Source organism: Corvus moneduloides, chromosome 5 (genome assembly GCF_009650955.1).
Source record: "Corvus moneduloides isolate bCorMon1 chromosome 5, bCorMon1.pri, whole genome shotgun sequence".
NCBI lineage: Eukaryota > Metazoa > Chordata > Aves > Passeriformes > Corvidae > Corvus > Corvus moneduloides.
The window spans coordinates 61,924,249-61,930,156 of NC_045480.1; positions in this window are offsets into that span (position 1 = coordinate 61,924,249).

Genomic DNA, 5,908 nt, shown 5'->3' on the forward strand with positions numbered 1-5,908 from the left:
CCGCCGCCGCCGCCGCCTCCCCGCGGCCCTCTCGCCGCCCTGCCGCGCAATGCCGCCGCTCCCCCCGCGGCCCTCGCGGCTCCCGCCCGCCCCTCACCCGGGCGGCGGCGGCCCCGGCCTCGCTCCCCGGCCCGACTGAGGCGGCCCCGGCAGACGCGGCCGAGCTCTAGCCCCGACCCGGAAGCGCAGCCGCACGAGCGGGAAGCCGGTCCAGAGGGGGCGGGAGGGCATCGCGCAGGCGCCGGCTCAGCCGCGATACGCCCCGCCCCTCGCGCAGGCAGCGTCCAATGGAGAGCGGGGGCGGGGGGGGCGGGGCCCGGCCGTGAGGGGGCGGAGGGACCGGGCTGGCGGAAAGGCCGTGAGCGGCCGCACGGGAGGGGCTGGGCTCGCGGGAGGGATTCCGTGGTGGTCCGCACTTCAGAGCCGGTGGGGGTTGTTCCTCTGTCGCCCGCATGCCTGCGCACGCGAGGTCCTGCCGGTCCTCGGCCTGCGTGCACAGCCCGTCATCTCCTACTGGGATGTGTATTTATTGCTTCAGTTACCGCTCATCCTTGCTTTGGTTATTGCTCATTTTTGAATGCTAGTTACAAGTATGCTTATGACCAGCAGCACTTCCTCAGAGAAGCCTTTGCTGTTCAGCAGCGCTCTAACAGAGCAGCAATTAATGCCAACACACACGTGCATGTTGTGAGGGTGTTCCTATCCTTATTTAAGCCTGGTAATCCTTCACTTCTGACGCAATTTAGCTCCAGTTTCCAACAATCGAATCTTGTTAATGTATCTTGCATTTTCATACCACAATACATTTTCAGTATAAACGAAAAAAAGAAAAAGTTCTGCAAGTTATGAGGATAATATTATCATACAGTCATGGAATCAGGGAATGGTTTAGCTTGGGAGGGATCTTAAAGGTCATCTAGTTCCAGTCCCTCCTTTGCATGGGCAGGGATGCCCCTCTCTATGTCGTCTTTCTCAGGGCTCCATCCACCTTGTCCATATTATCTCTTTGAGAACTAGGTAACAAGAAAGGTCACAAATTGAATTAAAACCATCATTGCCAGTAAACAAACTGGAGACCAAACTCCACTCATTCAAATAAAATCCTTTAGGCCAGCTCGCTGGTGACATAAGCTGGGTGTGCTGGCAAAGCCATCTTGGTTTGCTGTTTCTCAAAACAAACATCTTCATGCTATGTGGTTGAGCAATACCTGTAATTCAGCATCAGGGGAGTATGGAAAATGAGACTAATTAATCCCTGGTAGTATGTGAAGTGGAACAAGTGCAGAATCTGAGCTGGATCTCAGGCTGACAAGAGATACTGTTGCTTTAAGAATGAGAAAAAAGACCTGCAAACCCTGCAGGGACAGCTGTAAGATGCTACGGCTGTCAAAAAACAAAACACAAAACCAAGAAGTTCAGAGTTGGCTTGAAAATTGAGCCCCTCCCCAGTATTTCAATTCTCAGTTAAATGGCTTAGATGTCTTGAACTTTGCTCCTCTGTCCTTCAGCTTTCTGTTTGCTCCTCACAGATGTAAAGTCTGGTTCTAGAAACTACTGTGCAGTTACTGAGTCATTACAGTCCAGTATAAAGTGTGTTGATCAAGGGCTTTTTTACAAGAACTTTACAAAGGTCAGAGGCTGTTACCACCAACATGTTAACTATCTAAACTGTGTTTGTACAGTGTACTGTATTGGAATGATATCTAAATTAACTAATTTTTTTTTCAGAAGGGCTTTTCCATAAACATACATAAAAATTAACCTTGAAGGAGGTGTTAGGTTGTGTGGCTTGTATACCTGTGGAACTTAACGCTTTGACTTCTGTAATCTGGACTAGGAGAGTTTTAATTTTCTTGTGTTTACTAGTATGAACTTTATTTTTTTTAAATTTTTTTTCTAGCACTGGTTCATGGTGAGTTCTGAAGCCAGAAGAGGAGAGGAGGAGTCCACTCAGGATCCCAAACAGAACTCTGGAAGAAAGAAGCACTGAAATCAAGTTGCCAGTGACACATGCATGGAAAAGGATAAAGTGAGACCTTATCTGGGCAGTGAATAGTGGAGAATGGAAGGAGAAAGGAAATTTGGAGGTATGAGAAGCTGCCAAGGTTCTCAGATATATTGATGTCTATGTGAAAGAGAATAAAGGAGGAGAAAGGGAGAAATGCAGGTGGTATGGCAGGCTCGTGGGGCATGTGATAGAGTAGGAAAAACAGAGGGATGATGAGAGAAGGAGTTGCCACAAATAGGGAAGCAAATGTGGAAGAGCTGGAACAGTCATTTGAAAAGCTGGAGACGTATGGATGATTTGCAGGAGCATGGAGATATGGGGAATGCTGAAAGCATGAGGAGCTGCAGATTAGCAGGATCAGGGGCTCCTGTGAGCCAGGAGGTCAGAGATCTCAGGAGGTTTTCAGTGCTTTGCCCTTTGTTTACATAGCATTGTGGATGGGAGGGGAGGCATTGCCCACTGCTTGGGATAGGGGAACAGTCTTCCTGACAGCCTGGGACCATTCTGTCCTGCAGCCCAGTCACAGCAGTCACTGCATAGATAAAGCAAATTCTTCCTGAAAGCCACAAGAAGGTCTGAAAATCTACAGCCCCCATAAAAATTAAAATTGATAGCTCGAGGTGTATAGTTGGAAGGAGGGTAAGGTAATTCTAGCAGAGAAGCTTAGAAATAGTGATTTTATTTGCATGCAGATGACCAAGCATGCATAGTCCTTATTTAATGATCGTATTTCAAGTAATAGAGCCAGCAATGAAAAACAAGTGGTTAAGTGTTATGATCTTTGGTTGAGTCACTGAATTGCCTGTGACCTCAGAGCTAACACTAAGCTGAACTGTGAGGGTGATCCTAATTACAACCTTACAATTATGCAATTACCAATCTATAATTACAAGCTAAAATTTAGAACACTGACTGTTCCTCTGTTTACAGTGAAATTTAACTCCTACGTATGAGTGTATTACTAAATGTGACAAAATTAAAAATAAATTCATTCTTCAGTGAATAAAATATATCTTCAAATACTTTCTCTGAAAAAGTAAGTAAAAAAATCCAGTCATGTTTCATGAAAAGTAATGATTATTGTTAAATACTAATTACTCTTACTGTGAAAAAGCACAAATAGCAGCAGAAGGTTAACCATGGTGGCATCTCTGTGATAATTCAAAAATCTTAATGACAGGAAGGCAAAAAGGAAACTTTTTACTAAGGATATCCTGTCAGCCTTATGCATGAGATTAATTCTTTCTAGCAGAACATTTCATAAGTAAGAGTGCCATGCTAAAGGCTCGTGAGGCTCTGGATGTAGCATCTTCCCATTCCTTTTGCCACCCACGTGAACCAGTCTAACATGCTGTACTTCCTGTTGCTGTACAGAGGTATCCACATGGCATGTCCAGCGAGCTCGGGCTCCCTGAGAGGCAGGATCCCCTGTGTCTGCAGTAGGTTCAGGCCCTCTGACAGTGAGCATCACATGGCTTGGCTGTGTGATTGCTGCTAAATGTAGGGCAAGACAGGCAACAGGAGACCAGGGAAGATGAGGAGCAGGCTTCTCTTTTCAGTCACAGCTTGCTCTTAGAAGTGTCACTGTGACATGAAACTGCACCATGAGTCTGGAGCTCCTGAGCACTACTCGTGGCCTCCATATCAACTCCAGTGCTGGCTGCAAGCAGCTGAATTAACTGCAGGGTTGGTATCAAAGTGGTAGCTAGGTGCTTGAGAGCACTATAAGGTTCAATTAGATAATGTTTGCTGACTATTAATTAAGTGGTTTAAGTTTTGAAGTGTTGATTAGAAATGTCTGAATGCTGAATCATCGTGTTCTAGTTGTACACTGTCACATGTTCCAAAGGTTCATTCAACTGATAAACAACAGGGTATAGGTTTATTTATCCAAAAATCAAGACAGCACTGCATGCGGCCCAGTGTTACTGAAATCTGTTATCATGATGCAATTATTTATATTTGAGGAGAGAAGCTTTGATTTGACAGAGCTGTTTTGCCTCCTGCAGATACAATCTGTCATGATTCAGTTTTGCATATGTAAGATAAATATACTTGCCATGTCAAGGAGCAACATCTGACTGAATGTGGCTTTATTTCTATTTCTGTATCAGTTTTCCTCAGTTGTAAAAGAGATGTTGGAGGGATTGCATTTGGTATTCAAGACCTGTGCAGTAATTGCCTTGAAAGCGAGGAGCATCCGTAGCTTCAGACAAGGAACTGACTATTAACAGCTGTGATTAAAGGCTGCTATGGTGGGAGATGTAGGTAGCTCCTTAACGTTTATGTGGCAATAATCTGCCACAGTATCAGGCTGAGGCATGAAGAAAGTTTAAGGAGACTCAGGCCTTAAACACATATAGCGTGGATTGTGAGGCCAGAAAGGTGATGTTTTAAAAGGCAAGTATATCCACATGAGATAAACTAGTAGACGGTATCTGCCACTGCAGATTTCCAGGAATAAGAATCATCCCTGTGATTCAGCATGGCTCAGATATATTTTGGCTGAAAAACTGTGTCTAGACTCAGGCTTCTTTGCCAGATACATCTGCCTTCTTCACTAAGTACTCTACCTCAGTAAGGGGTTCACCAGTCCACTGTGATGAGTGTATTTTGTATTTCTTCCTTTTACTCAAAAGGATAACTGGCAAATCTTTACACATCTTTCTCTCTAATCTCCCTTACATGAATAAACAATACTGCTTGTTACCAAATATGCTTCTCTCAGTGATGTCTATCTCAATGCACACACTAAAGAAAGTGGATGTACTAACCATAGTGAAACAATGGTGGTTAGATTGATATTTGGACAATTGGAAACTCAGCTCTGCATTAGACTCTCCTTGTTCTTCACTTTGTGAGGTTTAAAATTACATCAGTGAAGTCCCACAGTGGCCAAGAAGGTTTAAGGTCCCTAGACATTCACATCTATAACCCAGAGGCAATGTATATGCCAGCTTTGTGTTTCACCAGTAAGAGGTGCATAACTTTTCCAAGCCCTGTCAATGTAAAAAGTGAACTTTTGGTGGCTCCTTATCTCCTTTCTCTTGCATTGCACAAAATGTTCATGGTAAACGTCCCAGATTTTAAAGTTGACATAAACTCCTTTATGTTTAGGATGTGTGAGGCTAGATGTTTAAATATAGTGAATCAGACTAAGTTGTCCCAAAACCCTTCAAATTTGTGCAATCTTTTATTTATTTTACTTGTGCAAATGCTTACTTTGCATGCATAAATTTGCAATACGAATGCAACTTGAGTGTGTTCATATGAAAATGTGGCATTATGTAGGAATTTATGTGCAATGATACATACTATTTTCAGGGGAAAATTTGTAATGGTGATCATCTCTTTCAAGTACAAACTGCTCTTAAACCCAGAAAAGCAAGCCTCTATGAAGAGCTTCATTTGATAAATGATACATTTGATAAAATTCAGATACCTGCTGAGGAAATAGCCTGTTTATAGAAATAGAGTTATGCATCAACCCAGCTATCTGACAGAAAGTAATAAAAGTTGATTGCCTGCAAGGTCATCTGTGACTCAGAAATTAGACAGAATATGGACTGTGGAAGTCAGCTGTGAGGCTATGGCAGAGAACAATGCACACTTGATTGAATCCTCCGCAAAAGATGTGTCAAATATCACACCTTTTGCAAGAAAGAAGAGACTCAGTAGGTGAAGAAAATATCAAGCATTGTACTTCATTGCATAGCATGCACAACTGACTTAACAGGTTTTTCATGATGTGATAGTTCTAACATTTTCGTGAAGTGTTCAGTAGTTGCACAGGCATCCAAATAGATACATATTCTAATTTGTAAAAATGTGACAGCATACTTCACTTGGAAAAGTAGCAGGTTTAGCTTAAGTTAGACTGCTGTTTCTTTTATCAGTTTT